Source organism: Schistocerca piceifrons, chromosome X, assembly GCF_021461385.2.
Source record: "Schistocerca piceifrons isolate TAMUIC-IGC-003096 chromosome X, iqSchPice1.1, whole genome shotgun sequence".
NCBI lineage: Eukaryota > Metazoa > Arthropoda > Insecta > Orthoptera > Acrididae > Schistocerca > Schistocerca piceifrons.
The window spans coordinates 248,758,482-248,780,894 of record NC_060149.1 but is presented as its reverse complement, the minus strand read 5'-3'; the positions used below and the strand labels follow the sequence as shown (position 1 = coordinate 248,780,894).

The window sequence follows — 22,413 nt, the reverse complement described above, 5'->3', positions numbered from 1 at the left end:
TATTTCGTCTGATACCCAATATCATCGCACTTTTGATAATAAGTGTACACGTGATACTGAGTCAAACGCTTTTCGGAAGTCGAGAAATACCTGACTATCTTGATCCACGGCTTTCAAGATGTCATGCGAGAAAAGTGTGAGTTGGATTTCACACGATCTATGTTTTCGAAATCCATGCTGGTTGGCATGGAGGACGTCGTTCTGTTCGAGATAACTCATTATGTTTGAGCTCAGAATATGTTCTAAGATTCTACAACAAATGGGTATCAAGGATATTGGACGGTAATTTTGTGAATCACTTCAGCTAACCTTGTAGACAGGAGTGACCCGTGCTTTCTTCGAGCTAGTAGGTACTGTTTTTTGCTCAAGGGATCTACGATGGATTATAGTGAACAGACGGCCTAACTCAGCAACGAAGTGGGTATAAGATATGTTGGGAGTTTCATCGGGGCCCTGATAGTTTCTTCAGTTTTAACGATTTCAATTTCTTCTCAACGCCACTTAAACTAACATCTATTTCTCTCATCCTTTCGGTGGTACGAGAATCAAATTGGGGCAATACTCCTGGGTTTTCCTTTGTAAAGAAACATTTAAAAATAGAGTTAAGTATCTCTGCTTTTGCTTTGCTACTCTGAAGTTCAGTTCCTGCCTCGTCCCTGAGTGACTGGACAACTTTGCTGCCACTAACAGCCTTTACATTTGAACAGAATTTGTTAAAGATCTTTAGACAATATTCTACTACGGTAATCACTGAAGGTTTTACGCATTGCTTTCTTGACTGACAAACGCGTTTCGTTCAGCATCTCTATCTATCGGGTCAGCAGAAAAAATTTTGTTGTTCAGACAGAATAATTATTTTAAGCAGAGGGAAATACAGCAATTTGTCACGACATTAAAATATGTGTGTTACTGGTCCTACTATATTTGCGCTACCAAAGTTTCCCTCGTTAGACCTTGAGTAGGTGATCGTTCAAATGCCTCTCGTGGTAAGACGCACAGTTTTGCATGTGAATGGCTCATACTACTGTTTTTGGGACAAGCGATTTATATTCCAAGCACCATTTTCGTGCGGTTCTGAGCGTTCGAGGTCACGCACTTCCCTTCTCAGACGCTGATGTTTCCACGAGGAGTATAAAAGGACCGCCGTTCACTGCAGGAGGCAGTTCGGGTGAAATTTAACAAACAGCGTTCTCAAATGAAGATGATGGTCAGATGGTCCGCTGAAATTTTGTGTCAAGATGATTTTATGAGCTCCGACAAGAATATTATCAATTAATAAGCAGGGAAATTTTACGTTGTCACGTCATAATCTTAATTTCTAAAACCGTATTTAGTATACGGAACGTGTTTCGGGGCATTTTCACTCTCTTGTCTACGTATTTCTTTCGCTGTCCATCTAGTCTTTCTCTTAATCTGTCCTGTATACAATGAAATCTCCTTGCCTGACCCCACTTTCAACTCTGAATTTCGCACTGCTCTGATGGGACACGCACTGGCGCATAGATTCTTTAGTATACTAATATACTTTAGCATACTAATGCCCTGTTCTCACCAGCTATTATTATAAATTCTGTTGACACCGATTAAGAAGCATTCTCAAAACTGATGACGTCTAGAAAAACTCCTAATATATACTGATTATTCCGTTCTATAATTTCACAGATGTCTTAAAATGGTGTACTGTGCAGTATCCGTTACTAAAGAGCGAGCTTCTTCCTTTTGATTGACTGGAATCCCATGTTTTCTCGATTCACGTGTTGATAATTTTTGTAAATATCTTGTCCATTACAGAGAGTAGAGTGACAGGTGTACGGTGTTTTGATATTCTTTACGTCGTTACTGGGACAAATACTGGTAATCGTAGGAAACTGAGGTGATTAGAATATGAACACAAGTAGCTGCGGAATGAGCTACGGACGCCGAAGAATATTAGTAGACTGTGCACTGAAACCAGTTCTTAGAATTTTCCAACAAGGTTTTTGCAAAATATTGAGTGTGTCTCTTCGAATATTTTCCAATTAAGATTTTCAGCACTTTCGTTATGCTCTAATATCCCCGTTAGTGTAACCTGGATCCCACTCCTTAAAAAAGTTATCTAGTTTAGGCATTTGTTTTGCAAGTAACATCTTTCGTAGACTGCAAGCAGTTCCCCACTGTCATTTGCTTTTCCTACAACTGTGCTTATTAGATGGTTTCACTTCATATTCGCACACGTTGCCGCTCCTATTGTTCCCATAACGTCACTGACTCCTAGTGTGAGTCATTAATAGTGAATTCGAAGGCGGCTATATTGCTACGCTTAATGAAGTGTATCGTTGTACATTTTCTCACATTAAGAGCCAGTTGCAAAACTCCTCATTACACCAATGTTTTCTCAACGTATAACTCGTCATAGATGCCTCATTTCTTCCCAGTATGTGATTACAATTATAGTTATATTGACGGAGTCAGTAATACATCAAGATGCGTCCCATTTGGCGTTATCGATATAGTAGAATCGTTGTACAAGGGACGGGTTTCGTGTTGTATTCTAGATCCTATCCGTCCACACGAATTCATATATATATATATATATATATATATATATATATATATATATATTTTTTCACTCAACGCGAAACGAAACCCATCACGAGTAGCATTTCACAGATCACTTCAGGCTCTGTACTGAAGTATAAGAAGCAATAAACCTATCTCATAAATTTTAGGCATATTGTAATACTGCGATTGTTCCTTTCAGTTGAAGTCTCATGCCACGCTGTATTTAATGCACACATCTTTCAAGCGTCGTTTGGTCACACTGTGATACCTACACATCTGTTCCTAGTTTCTAATTATCTACAGCAAAAGAAGTTGTATTTCTGGTCTGAATAAGACTTTTAATATAGTTGCTAAGGACGGAATTTAACCTATACAACTTGTAGTTATATTTCTATTCATTAAAATTTTGTGAGCCCTATAGACAAAAGTGACAAACAAAGTTATGATTACTTTCACTTCTTTCAATAAGCATCTTCATTTGCAACAGAATATTTGTTATACATCAGGCAGACTATTACGAATTTTGGTGATAATTAGCGTCAGTTTAGTTTGCAAACCATCTCCAGACCAGATCATACTTTCCACTTGGACTTTAGTTGGTGTATCAGTACTGTAACATATGGTATACAATGTCAAACTCCTAGTATGCCTTACGATATATTTACTAATTAGGCCTACTAAAATCGTAATGGAAGGTACGATTTCAGCTGAAGATAGTTTGCAAGAAAAACTAAAAACCGGTAATTATTACAACCTGTATTAGCGACTCTAACGAATAAAAAATATTCTGTTGACACAAGACGTTGTGAAAGTATTCTCCTGGGCCCAAAGTTTCCTTTTTCAATTATATAAGTTCAATTTAACATACTGTATCTGGTTCATCAGTAATTTAACATGCTATTACAAATAATATATCTGTGAGTTTTAACGTAACCCTTAGACCATGCAGAAGACTGAAAATCCTAAAAATCTGAACTCGCTGGTAACCTGCAGTTTACTACCATCCCCATTACTTACATTCGCTTTGAAACTGTCCTTCCTCCCTATCACTTTTACGATACGCCAACTGCTTCCTGATTTACGCGTATCCTACAGTAGCTCCTTTGTAGGAGCCCATGCAGTCTGCAGCTAATTCCGTGGTAGAAACACGATCCCCTTAGGAGAAGAGGCTATTATACGTACATATTTGAGAAATCTTGAAATACTTTATTTCTTCTTTTGCAAGCACTTACAACACTAGTTGCACTTTTATTTAAAAAAAAATTAAACAACGTTCCTTTCAGGAATAAAAGACTAATACAGGATATATTTTAAGCTGTATTATGCGGCAGATTATAAGGTATTGTATTCATTTTTTAAATGATCAGCTAGATAGCTACAGTTAATGTTGTTATTTTAGTTTCCTTCTACTATCACTCCGCGTTTCTTCGTCTCACATTTTATCCAGAGGTGGACGCCATCCTCTTAGTGACTTGGTGATGTCATGTTGTGGCATTTTTTTCTGACTTCATATCGGTTTTAGCTGTTGTAAACGTACTCGTCTAAAATTGCCAGCTTAGATCGCCCCGAAAGATCAAAGAACAGGATCGTTACCATTCTTCTGTAACAGATGATACCAGACCCTACATTCATTAGAAAGTATTATGTTTAGTCATGTAATTCCACTAGTAGCGATATACTGAACACGAAAGGATGTTATGATACGATACATTTGATATCAGTTTTACGGTAAGCAAGAAAAAGTATTGTAAATGCACTTGTAACACTCAACAAATCAACAATTTTTTCCTTAATTTCGCATTCTCAGAAGGTTTTACATAGTTATTAGAAAAATAATAGTAAGGACACGAGTGGTGTTAGGCTGTATCATCCGAAGTGTCAGTTAATTTGTTTCTCTATTAGCCTTTTCCAAATAATGAAGCACCATTGAGAGCATTTACGAGTGTGCATTTCATACATAACCTGAACAGGTACGTTACTGGGTTTTATGTCGCTTCACTTTGTGTAGCTAAAATTCTGCCAGAAGTGCGCGATCACAATAGACTTTGTAAAATTTTCTGACCTCCCTGGGATTCGATTCACAGACTGTTAGAAAGTATCCAAGTCACTGAAATGGTAGCATCTTATCTTATGATGACCAGTTGTTAAATAATAAGACAATTCAGTCGTTTTATTTTTTCTATTCCTACAGCCAGAGTCATACTTGCGAAGGCAACTTTTACTGTATGGTGAAGGATATGTGCTACGATTGTTATAGCTATACCATCTCGCACTTTTACTCCATTACGCTATTACGCGAGAAAACGACATTCTGTTCGATGTAGTAATACAGTCTTACAATCTTATATGAACACTGGTTCTTGAATTTTAAGAGTAGTCGTTCACATGAACCACGACGCCTGTTCCGAATACTCTACTATTGATTGTTAAGCATGTCTCTAACGCTCTTCCGTCACCTCAGGGACTGCTTTAATCATTTTCGAGTTTTTCAATCATTTCAGATTGGTAAGGAACACAGACAGACGAGCTTGGACAGCACAGATGTTCTTCAAACTAGTTCTTTTCCAAAGAACGCTAAAACGGCCACTTCTCTGTAGACCTTACCATTATACGGTAGAATTTGCATTATTTGCCGACATACGTTCTCAACTGTAGTGGCCCTATAACCTTCCCTGAAATAAATACGGTGTCACATCTGTTTCTGGTTATGATTCTCCGTCTGTGGCCTAAGAGTTGATCTCTCTTATCAAGAAACCCTGTTTACGCTAGCACATACACTGAAGAGCCAAAGAAACTGGCACTCCTGCCTAATATCGTGTAGGGCCCCAGCGAGCACACAGAAGAGCCACAACACGACGTAACTTGAACTCGACTAATGTCTGAAGTAGAGCTGGAGGGAACTGACACCATGAATCCTGCAGGGCTGTCCATAAATCCGTAAGAGTACGAGAGGGTGGAGATCTCAGAACAGCACGTTGCAAGCCATCCCAGATATGCTCAATAATGTTCATGTCTGGCGAGTTTACCGGCCAGTGGAAGAGTTAAAACTCAGGAGAGTGTTCCTGGAGCCACTCTGTACCAATTCTGCATGTGTAGGGTGTCGCATTGTCCTGCTGGAATTGCCCAAGTCCGCCGGAATGCCCAATGAACATGAATGGATGCAGGTGATCAGACAGTATGCTTACGTATGTGTTACCCGTCAAGGTCGTATCTAGATATATCAGGAGTCCCACATCACTCCAACTGCACGCGCCACACACCATTACAGAACCTCCACCAGCTTGAACAGTGCTCTGCTGACATGCAGCGTCCACGGATTCATGAGGTTGTCCCCATACCCGTACACGTCCATCCGCTCGATACAATTTGAAACGAGACTCGTCCGACCAGGCAACATGTTTCCAGTCATCAACAGTCCAATGTCGGAGTCAACGGGCCCAAGCGAGGCTTAAAGCTATGTGTCGTGCAGTCGTCAATAGTACACGAGTGGTCCTTCGGTTCCGAAAGCCCATATCAATGATGTTTCGTTGATTTCGCACGCTGACACTTGTTGATGGCCCAGCATTGAAATTTGCAGCAATTTGCGCAAGGGTTGCGCTTCTATCACGTTGAACGATTCTCTTCAGTCGTCGTTGGTCCCGTTCTTGCAGGATCTTTTTCCGACCCCAGTGATGTCGGATATTTGATGTTTTACCGGATTCCTGATATTCACAGTACAACATGAAATGGATGTACGGGAAAACGCCCCTTCATCGCTACCTCGGAGATGCTGTGTTCCATCGCTCGTGCGTCGACTGTAACACCACGTTTAAACTCACTTAAATCTTGATAACCTGCCATTGTAGCAGCAGTAACCGATTTAACAACTGCGCCAGACACTTGTTGTCTTATAGAGGCGTTGCCGACCGCAGCGCCGTATTCTGCTTCTTTACATAGCTCTGTATTTGAATACGCATGCCTGTACCAGTTTCTTTGGTGCTTCAGTGTATAATCGAGTGTTTCGTAATTGTATGACTTTTTCACTAAACGACAGTGGAGAACAGTAATCCCAAAGTCAACAAGCGCGATGTCTGCCTGGTGGCTCTCTTGTCGGAGTTTATCACTGCGTTGATTCGTATTTAATTTGGAAGACCTAAAGATTACTGCTCATTCCTTTTCTTCTATGCAGGAGTTTATAGCGTTTTCTACCATTCCCAACCAAGTAACTAATCAGGATAAGATATGGGATGTTCCTGCCGTGATACATTACTGCGTTCGACATGCTAACAGCACAAGTTGTTCTTTGTGAATTGTTGCATGTGGAGAGCTACGTTGAGTATTTCACTATCAAACACTCCGTCATTTTCCCCAGATCGTCTGCTAGTGTCACTTGGGAGAGATTTGCTCACCTCGTGTCATCTGTAGCTGTCTCGTTGTACCCACTGGATTTCTTCTCCGTCGGCAGTAAATCCTAACATGCATGCATTAAACCACGGCCGGCCAAGAATTCGGCTTACGAGTCATGTCCTGTCACGAGTATGGAGCGCTCAGCCTTACTGGACTTGTGTTCCATCGCCATGGCACGCTTTCTGAGTGTGAGGATGGGCAAGAGGGGGAAACAGCGAACCTGCCGCATTTAAATGGTAATGCAGTCACGCTGCATACGACATGGTTTTATATTTCACATTTCTCGAGAACAAAGGTCACATATAAAACACATTTTCATTGTTATTTAATTATATTTGGCTCTCTGAAGACGTAATATAATTCGTATGTGGTACATACCGTCGGTATGCCAGCAAACGCAGACAGTTTTACAGATTTTTGCACTCAAGTTGCCAAGTAATCGTGACTTACTTAGTTTCATAATCGAAAAAATGTCTTTCACACATATTTAAATCGAAATATTGTAACACTTTTGTCGCCTCATTATGGAGACGTGGAAAATCTACCTGAGGGAAACATGTAAATCTCCTGGACAGTGTTAACGTAAAATGATATGTCTTGAAATCGGGAATTACATTTCAGGTCAGTCATGCAAAAAATTTCGCAACAGAGACAGTTTTTATTCTACTATAATTATTTGTCTACGAATGAAGTAAACACTGATGTAATGTTGTTCAGTATACTGTCATCAGCTAACAACAAAAATATTTACATTTATACCCCTAACATCCTGTATCTACTTTGCAAGCCGCAGTGCAGTACACGGCGAAGGGTACTTCACGCCAGAATTAGCGTTTTTCTATTCTATTCTACTCACGTACTGAACGACAGAAAAGTGACTGGGTATATGCCTCAACGTGTGCCGAAGTCTCTAATCTCTTTCACACGTCCCTGTGGAAACTAGCAGACGCTTAAAACAGTATTCTTCGAGTACCTGTTCTTGAAATTTATCCAAACAGTTTCGCGAGAACAACGTAACCTTTCTTCCAACGAATCCCATTTAAGTTCGCTTGAATGCTTCGCTACACTTTCATGTCGGCCAGACAAAAAAAAAAAAAAAAAAAAAAAAAAAAAATGTTCAAATGGCTCTGAGCACTATGCGACTTAACTTCTGAGGTCATCAGTCGCCTAGAACTTTGAACTAATTAAACCTAACCAACCTAAGGACATCACACACATCCATACCCGAGGCAGGATTCGAACCTGCGACCGTAGCGGTTGCTCGGTTCCAGACTGTAGCACCTAGAACCGCACGGCCACTCCGACCGGCTCGGCTAGACCGACGAGTAACTATTATAGCAGTGCGTTTCTGAATTCGTTCGATGCCTGCTATCTTGACTACTTGATGCTGATGTGGTAATCTAAAACTGGTAGCGTTAGCTTCTTAGTGTTACTCCAAAATTAAATATTTATGGGTAAATGGGGAGAGCGCTGTAAATGTTTACCACTCTTCTAGTAACCGGGTCCTGCAGGGTTCTCTCTTCTTGTTACGCACATTATTTGGTATTTATCCAAGTTTATAGATATTGCCATTCATCACACCAAGTGGAAATTATGGTGAAGTCTTTCACATCTCCTTGCGATTGTCCAGCGACGATATTTCTCCACGGTCTGATAGTGTTCGTGACACTGTCTGATAAATACTCATGGTAGCGTATTGGATCTAGTTTTATTCTCAATTTACATGGTGTCCCAAAAGTTATTTTACAACTTCAGTGTCATATAAATCGACTTGTAATTAACTTGGAGGGAAAAAGTAAAGTTTGTCTGATGCACCATCTCAAACGGTTCTTTTTTTTTTTTTAGGTGATGACTAAATGTTTTGCCTTTCTAGGTGACAAGAGGAACATAACTGGAAAAAAAATTCTTCGTTGTTGCATGGTAGTAGAAGCACCGTAATCGGAGAAAGGAGTCTGCACATTAAAAATGCGCGGTTTATTGAGACGAAGTCAGGTACCATAATTCAGAGATATATATCAGAACGCGATACGGGAAATCACCATTCTCTCGGCCATCCGTAACAAAATTGGGCATGGAATTCATGGAAACAGAGAGCGTAGATTTGAACCAACATTTATAAAGGCCATGGAGAAGTGACGAAGATATGGAGAGAATTCGACGGGTTTCCAGCGTTCACCAACAAGTCCGTTCATAAGCCATCCGGAGAACTGCGGATCCCTCGTACGACAGTACTACGAAAGCGTACAGTCAATGAAACCGTATGAACAGTGCAACAACGACCGTGTATGATGCTACTGATTTGAAGGCACAAATGACGGCAGCTATTGAGACAGCTGACGTTGACTTGTTAGAACTGATTTGGACCGAATTGGAAAATCGACTAGATACTGTACGTGCCACAAAGGGAGTGCAGGTAGATCTTGGTTAAAGAATCAGAAAAAAAATTCTTGAGTTAGTGAATCAGAGAAATATTTTCTTTTTTCCTCTATGTCCATTACAAGTCTAGTTATATGACACTGAAGTTGTAAAGTACTTTTAGGGCTACCCTGTGTATTAATGACTTTCTGGACCATGTAAGATAGGGAGAAAAAGTTTTTTTGCCGATAACAGTAACATCACACTCTCTGATAAAACATAGGAACTCCTATTAGAGAAAGTGAATAGAACCCTCGAGGGTGTTAACGACTGGGCGATATGTAATAAGTTAACACTGAACACAAAGACAACAAACAAGTTTGTTGAAACTGTCAACAAGGAGATTCGGGATCTGTTTTTTGTATGTTAGGGATTGAAAACCCATGAAGTCAAGATCGCATAAGAAATATCTTTTATTTGGATGGATTACTTTTTTCCTCTACGTTCATTACAAGTCGAGTCATGTGCCATTGCAGCTGTAAAGTACCTTTAGCTATACCCTGTATATTAATGACTTTCTAGACCGTGTTAAGACAGGGAGAAAAAGTTCTTTTTGCCAATAACAATAACATCATAGTCACTGATAAAACATCAGAACTCCTGTTAGAGAAAGTGAATGAAACCCTCGAGGATGTTGACGATTGGGCGATATTAATAAGTTAACATTGAACACAAAGACAACAGACAAGTTTGTTGAAACTGTCAACGAGGAGATTCGCGATCTGTTGTTATTCTTTTTATTTATGTTAGGGATTGAAAACCCCTAAAGTCAAGATCGCAGATGAAATATTTTTTATTTGGATGGATCACTATTTTCGACTAAAAAATCTACCTTAAAACCCGGGGTCAGTTGAAAAAGCAGTGATGGTATAGGACCACAGTTACAGGTTTTCAAACCACGAAGCAAAATCTCTGTGTTTTGTGAACGAGTTATTGCTTAGTGTACAGACTGTGCTACGTTGTTTAAAAACCTCTAAAAATATGGTCCTATGCCAGCACTGCTTTTTCAACTGACCCTGCTGTGTTTAAGGTACACAAAACGGCGATGATGCATACATTGTAGTATACTGACATTTTCTTACAATGCCCAAGAAGGGCGAAACACGTCAATAAAAGTATTGTTGGCCGTGCAACCAAGACTGTTTCACTTTCGAAATCTACGCCCGATTTCTGTACCAGATACGCCATGGAGAGGGAAGAACTGTATATTTCACTAATTATCCTATTCATAATCATGGAACAAGAGCCCGTTTGGACTTACATTTACCAATGAAAAAGAAACAAAAAACTCAAAACAACATTTTCTATCAGTCAATAAAATTGTTCAATAGACTGCCAAAGGGGATGGAAAAGGTTACTAAAAAATACATCTGTTTAAAAACGCAACTAAAACATACTTCATAAGTAATGCATACTGTATAATCAAAGATTACTTAGATGGCACAGAGTGGTGGTTAGTAATAAAAGGGGATAACGTCAACACCTTTTCACGTTATGTGATCATAATATCATGCTTTTTATAAGAAAATCATGTGCTAACAACTGTATTGCATGATAGTAGTGCCTTGTCATTCACGTGAATTCAATGTCTCACTCATCATGTGGGGATGCTTACTTAGTTTCTCAAGTGGACGGAGGGGAGATCATGAAGTGTATTATATAGCAATCATTTAAAAACCTCTAACTGATTTCCTCATTTTGTTACAAAACAAACAATATCGGAGCTTTATTAACATAAAATTCTATTAAAATCGTTGTATTCGTAGTAAGAAACAATATGTTAGTTTCAGATAGCGACTACCCGTTCATTAGCTATAGAGCGGGAAAAGAATCATTGGTGTCACAGATTGAAGAGCGTACCTTTTGTATTAGGCAATTTCACGTGTATAGCGGTGTCATTCAAGAGAGATATTTCGTCCAGATAGAGTGCAGAGCTGACAGTGTCCCGGTTGAAAGAATAGGGCTGGATTAACTTAGCAAACTCTAATTGAGAATGGATCTCCATCTGTTCTTAAATTTTTATCCTCTCTCTACTGATGCCAGCGAACTGCTTTTGTAAAGCAGAATCTCCACTGGTAACCAAACATTAGCGTACGTCTCAAGTATTCGTTGACCGCATCGCAACATACCTGTGACCACTATGTTACCAGCTCACTGGACCCACCGTTAGATGATTAAAAGGAAGAAGAAGGAGGTACGACGTCCAGTGTTGTATATCAGAGTACATCAAACGAATAAGGCAGGAAAATGTTAACTTCCGATTGACGTATAATCAAAATGCCAGTGTATGTCCGTGTGGCTTTATTCTGTGTACTTAAGACATATAATTCGTCTATGCAATGAAATAGCCACTCATTCTCTCTGTAAGTTTTGAACAATCACTGAAACTTTGGAAACTTGTTTGCTGAAAGTGTGCGCAATTTCGTAAATCGTGTGCCTTTAAACTTTAAGCCATTAAATCAACAGGAAAAATAGTTCAAATACAACTGGGATCTAATCATAATACCAGAGCGTACATCATCATGATTTTGAAGTGAACAAATGCAGTTACCAGCGGAAGTATAAAACATTTAGATCAATTCTTCATTCAGCTGCATGTCAAGCACTAGTTGTTTGTTATAACAATATATCAGCTTTCCAAGTACTTTTTATTTATTTATTTTACGTAGGAGATATGCAATAAATCGTCTGTAGCCATGGAACGACTTCACTCATATCAACTTATTCTTGAAATTATGCAGTAATTCGCATTAGTATAAAAACATTTCTGCGAAACCTAGATTAACCTTTCATACAAATTCAACCGTATATGCCTCAGCGTACATAAGTCAGATTTACATTTAACTACATAAGTATTAATACACAGAATTCTAGGGTGGAATCTAACACTACATAAAATACACTTATATGTCGTATATCTCATAGTCATTTAGGACTTATAATAACGAACAAAAACGTTTTGATTCTGTGTCCAGTTTTTCGCTAAGTTTTAATCCATATATCATCGTAAGATAAAGTAAAACATTTTTCCTTCTATTTTACTTCACAAGGTTTCCAAATATGTTCGATGCATGTCAGACCTACTCTTAACAATTTATTTGTGATTAAAAGATATATAACAGAAGAAGGTGTTCTGTAGATACGACGTTTGACTAATAGATGAAAAATAAAGGTTCTAAGCCTTTGAAAGAAAATCTTATAGAGAAAGGGAAGAATTGTACACAGAAAAAATTTCAGTTTAGAAATGAAAATCTTGACTTCATACCGTCGATGTTTCTTTCCTTTGATGTATGAATGTATTTGTTTGTAGACCTTCTGGCAGAGAAAGTTGCAGATAAAAATGTATCTTTCCCGCTATTACCTAAGAATGTAGAAATCGTTTCTCTCAATTACGCGTGCTTGAACGAATGGTTCACGTGTTTTTTAGCAGGCTCACATTACAACATACCACGTGAGAAAAAGATAGTACTGGGGTGTCAGTGTGAAAATTTCCAGGATTCTGGAAATACTTACTAAATAATAATACTCTAAATAATAATAATAGTAATCTAAGTAATCTTACAATAAACTTAAAAAACGGCGATTATTTATGTATATATACTCTGGATCTAACAATTACTTAACGCTATCTGCTCTATGTGAAGGCTTTGACAGATTGTTATGTGGCGTACACGTATACTACTGTGAGATGTAATACTACTTATAAATAAAGAGTGACATCTTGAAATTCATACATAAATGTTGCAGTGGTCGAAGACTTCTATATTTAAACTGCACAAAAAAACCCTTAGAGAAACTTAATGTAGCTTCTTAGTTGTCTCGAATTGTCTTTTCTGTGAATTTTCGTTATTTATGAGTTGATCAGTGCAATTTTTTCACTTTTTTACTGTTACATAAAAGAAGCTTAAAACAGTGTTTTTATTAAAGAGAAAAATAGGTAACTACTAAAAATGTTACGGCAGTGTCCTTTGATAGAATCATATTGGACGTTTTATGGCAGCTAGTACGTAGTATATCCACATAAGTTCCAATTCCAGCCCCCTTGAGGCTGTACAAAATTGCACCTTTCGTAGCTACTCGAAAATACGTCCCATACAAATATGTTCTTTTTGTCACATGATCTTAATTGCTACCGTTTTACTGCCCCTAACAAACATTTCGAACCTTGCGAAACTATATACTGTTTCATAACAGAAAAACTACAGAATAAAAAGAATATGTGATTCATATACTCCCTGTGAGAAGTTTTGTGTATTTTAGACACAGTTTGATCATGCAAGATTTCGAAAGGTTTGGATACCTTACTTTGTGAAACATCAAATCACGGTGACATGAATAGTTCGATGTGTGACTGGCCCACAGCCTTCATTCAATTATGAACATGGTCGTTTCTGCTTGCGGCTCTCAAACGTTATTTCACTTTTTATTTATTGTGAAGTTTCGAGTGCTATTCATTTTAAGGCAGAAATATCATTGGCAAATATGCACACAGCCAGAAACACAGCCTCTAATCCAGACACTATGCGTGTACGAACAGTCTTAAAGTCGTACAGAAGACAAATAAACACAAAAACAGATAAAAACCACGACACGATCGTGTGCTTGCGCTTGATAGGTTGAGAAAATATGTTACTGTGTTTTTGACTGTATGTATATTTTTTAGATAATATTTCTATCTTAAGATGATTAATAGCCGAAACTGCAATCGCAATTAATAAAAAAAAATTGCCAACTGTGAACGGAAATGACCATGTTTAATAACCACGGTACCAGTTTTAAACAGCCTGCAGCGATTCAATTTTTCTTCGGTGGTGGTTTTTCACGAAATGAAATTAAAAGTAGTTCTTAAATTAGACACAGCTTGATGTGAACTAATTTAAGATTGTCTGCTATGATACTTCCTAGGTCAAAACGTCCTCGCAGGGCCAGATTAAGTAAGTTCGCGAGGATCGTTTTGATATGAAACTAATTATGATCCGTGATACGGATTCGATCGCTAAATAGCGTACTTGTTTGGGCGTAGGAAGCGTGTTCCCAGCGCAGCGGGCAGCGCTCACGTACTCACAGAGACCGGCTGGCGAGCGGCGCGCAGACTGATCGCCGCGCCGCCGACGCGCCGTCTTTTATACCATCCCGTGACGTCACTGGGCGACGCCTCGCCGTCCAAGGAGCAACCGACGTCTGCCGACCTTCTTCGGGATATCCCTTGTCCTCCCACGTACTTCATTCTGATTCTAAATTAGCGTCCTGGGACAGCTGCACAGCTGTCAACCACTGGACTCATAGCCTGACTGAAGATGGTTTCAAAACCAAACAAGCAATCTACGACATGCCTTAAGTCCATTCTCTAAATGTTTGTTCTGTCGCAGTATTTACGTGGACATCGCTATCACAAGATCCTTTCTCAATTCTCGAAACGAAGGAGGCATCGTACAAGGAATAATCCAATAATCCAATGGATGCTAAAGGCAAAAATATGCGCATAATCAACAAATAATGACGCAGATATTAATCAAAGAGCAATACGGTACTATTTCTAATAACGGATTTGCTCAGAGAGTGACGCAAAATCTGGAGCTGAGGGGCGTCGTATTCTTAATAAAGCACCGCGCCCATCTCCAACTTTTGATGAGCTCTACATACTCGTGCTATACAACGCCATAACGAAATTCTTTCGCCTTCATCATTTTGCACGTCACCCTCCAGTCAAGCTAACTAGCTCTCCCTCGTGTTTGTAGAGGAATATAAAGCTTGCCGTTTATGATGAGGAACATGCTTTGTCAGTGTACTGAAGGTACTATGTTCTCTCGGTTTGCAGAGATGGAGAGACGCGAAAGTTTCGTAGAAATCCAGTCACTTTTTCAAAGTACAAATGAAAATATTCTGACTGTCTAGAAGGAACTTGACATTTAGCAAATATTTTAAACACAGCTGCACAACAGCAACGGTTTCACGTAATAAAATTATAAACAGCCGACCAGTTGCAATGGATAAAATAATTCTTTACCTAGGTTTCGACAAATTAAATTTGTCGAAACCTAGGTAAAGAATTTCTTTATCCATTGCAACTGGTCGGCTGTTTATAATTTTATTTAGCAAATACCAAAAGATAGTTTAGGCTTAATGAAAAAAGTAGTGGAAATGTACGCGAAAATTTACGTACAACGTTTCAGTTGTAGCTAATGATGCTTGTTTCTATTTTTCTCTCTGTGCCTAAAAATGATTTGATCTCTCAAGTGAGGAGGATTAATAGGTCCAGAATGAGATATCGTTATCCCTTGAAATGCTTCGAACAGATAGAACATCAAAGCACTTGTGATTAACTGTAAAACAGTTTGCAAACAATAATAATAATAATTTAATAATAATAATAGTAATAATGACAATAATAATACAAATTAAATCCAAACCCTAAAGCACTCTTGAAAGGCAATAGATAATCCCATAGTATTCGCGTTTTTTAAATGAGAAATTTGTACCGGGGGAGGTTCACATGAAATGAGAGTTCGTGTATTTATAATAATATACAAAAAACATAAACCCACTGACATAGCAACTGAATCTGCAATCTAAATTGATTGGGTCAGTTTGGCTGTCTACGTTTGCTCTTAAGGTATCACTCACCAATCTTCTGTACAGAAGTAATGGAACACTCCAGAGGAAAACTCAGTTAATGAGCATGTATATTCATCGGTGTCGTTAGTAGTTGGAGAGGATTTTAAGAGCCCTAAAACAGAACAGGAAAATTAGAATTCCATCGGTACGAAACTATTATGACCGTTCTAAAGATTTATGACATCCAGAACTACAAAGAACAGTTTGAAGACACAAACTTGGTGGAACTACGTTATATTTGTTAGGCGCAAACGGATGCGACTTCTATGAGAATTTAACACACAAACTTAGCTTAGTGGTCATTTTAAGAGAATAATTTGGTCATCTTGATCACATTAATAACTGATCAAATTAAAACTGACGTCGTATGGAAATAGAATTTTCCATCTGCAGACTCAAACTATCACAAGAATCAGAACATCAGCGAATAAAATCACAAATCATTTCGTAAACAATGGTAAAATTGATAAGGGAAGTAAAAGGTAAACCAATTGCAGACATATTGCGGTTTGTATCCCATGACGTTAAGAATATATAAGCGACCGTGCATGTTGACGGAGCTATTGAGGTTATTGGGACAAACCAGCTAAAGCACGAAAAACTATCACTGCCAGAGTTGCTGAATTCATTGAGCCCCTGTATGTTATTCCGAAGTACTGCTCCGAAGCATTGCTTTTAATAATTTCCACGACGAAACACTATCTCAAATCTGGCGGTATCCAAAGAGATTCTGGTCATCTGTAAAGTATACCAGCGGTAAGAGGCAATCAATGTCTTCATTGCGTGATGGCAATAGTAGTGTGACCGATGGCAGTGCCACAAAAGCGGAGTTACTAAATATGGGGTTCCGAAATTATTTCACCCAAGACCACGAAGTAAACATTCCTGAATTCAAATCCAGAACAGTTGCTAACGTGAGTAACTTAGAAACAGATACTCTCGATGTACGAAGCAGCTTAAATCACTTAATAAAGACAGGGACTCCGGTCCAGGTTATATACCAGTTAGATTCTTTTCAGAGAATGCTGAAACAATAAATCCATACTTAGCAGTCATATACAACAGCTCGCTCAACAAAAGCTCCGTATCTAAAGACTAGAGACTTGTACAGGTCACACCAATATTCAAGAAAGGTAATAGTAGTAATCAGCTGAATTATAGATTAATATCAGTAATGTCGATTTGCATTAGGATTTTGGAATATTATGAATTACATCGAATAAAACGATTTATTTACAAATGGTTAGCACGGATACAGTGTGAAACTCTCTTTATTCACACGAAGTAATGAATGCTATCGATAGGTGATCACAAATTGATTTCATATCTCTAGATTTCCAGATGGCTTTCGACATCGTTCATCACAAGCAACTTCTGAGGACATTGCGTGTTTATGGAGTATCGTCTCCAGATTGGATTCGTGATTCCCTGTCAGAAAGGTCACACATTCGTGGTAAATGACGAAATATCAATCAGTAAAAAAGAAGTGATATCTGCCGTTTCGCAGGAAGCGTTACACGCCCTCTGGTGTTCCTAATCTATATAAACGATTTAGGATACAATCTAAGGAGACCTCTTATATTGTTTGCCTGTGATGCTGTCATTTACCGTCTAGTAAAGTCATCTGAAGATGGAAAACAACTTTGAAATGATTCAGACGAGATATCTGTATGATGCGAAAACTGACAGCTGAATCTAAATAATGAAATGTGTGATGTAATCCACATGACTACTAAAATGAATCCGTTAAATTTCGGTTACACAATAAATCGCACAAATCTAAATACTTAGGGATGACAGTTACGGATAACGTAACTTAGAACGAGCACATAGAAAATGTTGTGGGATAACCGAACCAAAGACTGATTTTTATTCACAGAACAGTTAGAAGATGCATCAAGTAAGATCATTGGAAAGGGCACACAAAGTTCCAATGAGTGATGAGAGATAAACAGAGTTAAACGTAATTTACAAGTTAGCAAAAGAAAATGGCTATCACACGACTCTGAAAGAAGCAGACTATGTATGTCAAAATGGTTCAAATGGCGCTGAGAAACGTAGAAAACCTAACTAACCTAAGGACATCAGACACATCCATGCCCGAGGCAGGATTCGAACCTGCGACCGTAGCGGTCGCGCGGTTCCAGACTGTAGCGCCTAGAACCGCTCGGCCACTCTGGCCGGCTATGTATGTCAAAAAAATCTTAAAATAGCATCGATCCCATACCACGGGAGCATTTTGCAAAAGGTTAGTCGGTTGGTTGATGGATGGCTGGACAAGGAGCTTGAACCGTCGTTCTCCCGAATACGCGGCAGTGCACTAACCACTACGCCACCTCGCTCGGTCGCAAAAGGTAGAAAATACTTTCAAATCATACAACGTTAAAGCAGTTTTTAAAAGGGATAGCATGCTTGCATACAAGTTACGACAAGACCTGGAATGGAAAATAATCGGACAAGACAGATCAGATTTGTTTAAAATACACAAGACCGAGTGTGATACAAGGTACGTAGAGCCGTCGGTCAGAACTTTTAAACTGAGATACAATGAGGATAAATACGGGTGTAGATTGAGCAACTTCGACAAATCGGGAATCCTCACGCACATTCACAAACACGACATACACTTGTAGGATTTTTTTGGGATTCTCAAAGTAAAACAAAATACTGGATCTCTTCGAAAAACTGGAAACTATAGTGTACAGTACGAAATATGAGATCATTCTTGAGGAGGAGGCTAAAAGCGAGGCAGATTTCGTCAAAACCATCGTAGAGGTGCTATAAGCCGTAATGTTGGCTACATTGTGAATCGACAGTTGCTCCACCACGTTGGACACGGTTATCAAGTATAAAAGTCCTTGACATTATGGGCTCATAGCGTTTGACATACATAGATATGAAGGGCTATAGATAATCTTTGACCGCTTCTATGTGCATCTTTGGCGGGTGGCTACCTACCTCCACATTTAATACAAAATCAAGGAGGCTGAACTGCAGATATGCGCGTGTGGTTTACCCATTAGTCCCTGTGTACAAGGCAGGGTAAGCCTCGATATACCTCGGTAATGCCGGAGGTATCAGTAATACTGACATTTCAGTAGTAAACTGAGCATCTGTAACACATATCACTGACTGGTAAGTACATGACAGGGCGACACACAGCGACTACAGTGCAATATTATGTAACTGCTACGCTCATAAACACGAACACATTCGCCCAACAACAACCGCGATTGCTGCTGAACAGGGCAAACTGACAGACACTAAGAGATACTGTAGAAGAATCCCCATTGCACCCCACCCGATGAAGTACTGGTTACAGGGCACACATATTAACTGACCTGCTACAGAAAGCTTGAATCGGTGCAATCCCATAAATCAGTGACATACATAAACAAAGTATACCATGGTCGACATTATTAACAAAACTAAGGAGGTACTCATGAGATAAAACACGACAGTACCAACGAGAAGGACAACACAAGGAAAAGAAGTCAGGCTGCAACAATACCTTGAAGCCAAATGATGGTACAAAGACGAATTAAAATTACAGAATAACATATGGGGAGAAACCTTCAAAATAAGAAGTGAGAGAATAAAAACACCAACAGTACTATCAACATTAAGGCGACGAAACGGTACAGTGACTCAGGGCTGGAGATGCTCGGCAGAGTATCGGCTAAACAAGCTGCAACCCGACGATGACCCTCCACACGACCAGTACCACAACATAAACCTACACAGACAAATGGTCACTCACTACATAAGTGGAGGAATCTCTATTCTGTTCATTCGTGAGATGTTTGCGCTGGCAATAACGAAACAGGACAGAAATGATCCGGACCCAAATGTGTCCACTCAGAAACCATTAAAACTGCTGCACTGTGAATCGTCCCCTACATGATGGACTTACTAAACGACTCTTTACAGGAAGGGAGTATATCCGCCTGTTGGAAGGCGGCCATTGCAGTGATTATCGAAAAGTCTGACGATAAGGACTCAACAGATCGAAAACCATATAGACCGATCTGTCTACTGAATGTTCTCCGCAAGGTCCAACAGAGGCTACTGTGTGACCGACTACAGTCACGCATACAGCTTCCGGGCATCAGTCCACATCATTATGGGTTCAGGCTGCACAAGTCTATCGACGATGCAATAAATAGGGCTTTACACATGACTCAGAGGACACAAGACAAATATGTGGTGGCAATATTAAGTGATATATCTGGTGCTTCTGACAACCTTTGGTGGCCTGCGCTATTCGCAAAGTTAAGACAAATGCAAATCCCAACAGCTTTATATAACAGCTTCCTCGACTACTGCAAAGACAGAGTTGTAGAATGGCGAACGGGCTAGTGAAGAGTTCTCAAGAAAATCACCAACGGGGGCTCACAGGGGTCGATATGTGGACCTATATTCCGAAACATTGCTATTGAGCCGCTGATAGACATCCTAAACAGAGTTGACAGAGTAAAGGGGATAGTAGGGTACGCTGATGATTTGCTGGAAGTGGTATTGGGAAATCCAAGAAGAAGACACTTAGAACAAAAGACCACGCAGCTCCTCGTAGACATCAATGAATAGTGCAATAACAGTAAACTGACAATTGGAGCTAATAAATGGGTGTACTTACTACTAAAAGGCTAACTTAAAAGAAACCCCAGCATCAGGCTAGATAACACAACATTGCAACGCGAAAGAATGACAAGATATGTAGGTTTACACATTGACGACAAACTGAAGTTCACTGGACATATCAGACTTACAACAGTAAAGACATGAAAATAATGCATAAATTATCAAGACTAAACACTACAAAATATAGACTACCCACAAAGACATTACGTACTGTTGTGTACATAGTTCCGCGTAGTCAGCGCGTATACAACTTTCCCACTAGAGTGCGCCCCGCTAAGCACAACAGCGCAGGCGCAGCGCTCGTCCGTCTCCGCACTACGAGGTGGCGCTGTCATAGAGACGGACCAAATTCTGCTTCCGCCGATCCACGTATTAATATGTAACGTAGCCAATGAGATTGCTGCTAACGTAGAACCTTATCTCCTCGCGGATCACACTCGCGCAGTGATACATGAACGCACGAAGTATTATAACGAGTGTACAGACCTCCGATTAGTCAGTCTGCATTAGTCTGTAGTCAAGTTTCAGTCTGCGCCTAGTAAGATTATCATATTCCTGTACATAGCCATGAAGATAAATGTATATACACTTTGTCAAGTATCAGAGATATGTGAGAATAAGATTAACGCACCAAGACCAAAGGAACTTCAGATTGTCAATTATAAACAGCATCCACAACCAAGTTAAGTAATTTTTATGCTGGTTATTATTTTAATAAATGTGTGTGAAAATTAATCAAGTTCTGTTTAAAGTTGGTCACCGTCAATCCGCTACTCTAAGCGTGCAAGTGGCATTTCTATCGTCTGACCTAACGGCAGAAGATAAACACGCCACGATAAGACTACGAGACATATTGCTGACAGTCGCCTACTTCGTTAGAGCGACAAGTGAAATAATCTGATGGTGTGTGTACCGAAGGTCTTACAGTACGCACACCACACGTACATATCGTGTAGCACTAATCGAATCTATAGTGTGCTTTGCAGCGAGCGCGTGGGCATATTGAATGAGGCTTGCAACGCATAAAATCATTGTGAGACGTGGCAAGAGACGAGTTCTGCTCGGGATGTCGGTGGCCTTCAGTGCAGCATCGGCAGAGGCTCTATGCATGGTGATGGGAGTGCGGCTCATTGACATCACCATTCTTCAAAGAGCAGTAGCGTAATGGTTGAAGAAGGGCAGACGCGACAAGGTATTTGAAATTATAGGAGAGAACATTACAGAAAGGCGCCAACTAAACCGCTAGCGAAATGATAACTGGCAGAAAGAATGGGATTCGACAGAAAAGGCACCTTTTTCCCAAATATCAAGGAACATATGAGGCTAAAACGTATAGATCGCGCACGTGGCATGGTGCATTCCTTCACTGGCCATGGTCCATATCCAGAACACCTCCATCGGTTTGGTTTCAACCGAACACTCAAGTGCACGTGCGGAGAATTAGGAACTCCTGAAAATGTCACTTTAAACTGTGACGGACTCACACACATACGACCTCGAAGTGAGTATGAAAACATAATGAAAATTGTATGACAGCTGGACGATTGGAGCCCACTGAATGACATAACCGATAACGTGTCACGTACGTTACACGAATTATACAAACAAGAACTAACACATGCAAAAATAAGAGCAAACACACAAACACAGGAACGGGATAGTTTTAATGATACAGATACAAACACAAACACAGAATCAGATTCAGATGCTGAAACAGATGCAAACAGTGAGATTAGTATACAGAGCTAGATGTAAGACAAGACTAAATTAAGCCACACAGAAGTGGATTGACTATCATTTCAATATATGTAGAAA

General features: G+C 39.5%; 1 protein-coding gene across 1 annotated transcript in view; it reads right to left on the bottom strand.

Annotated features, from left to right (window-relative positions):
• The window catches only part of LOC124721999 (histidine decarboxylase), a 394,491-nt gene extending 380,068 nt beyond the window's left edge, over positions 1-14,423 (bottom strand). Inside the window, exon 1 of the mRNA XM_047247175.1 lies at positions 14,352-14,423. The gene's annotated coding sequence lies outside the window, so the exon portion shown is untranslated. The remainder of the gene's footprint in view (positions 1-14,351) is intronic.
• Between the last annotated feature and the right edge of the window lie 7,990 nt (positions 14,424-22,413).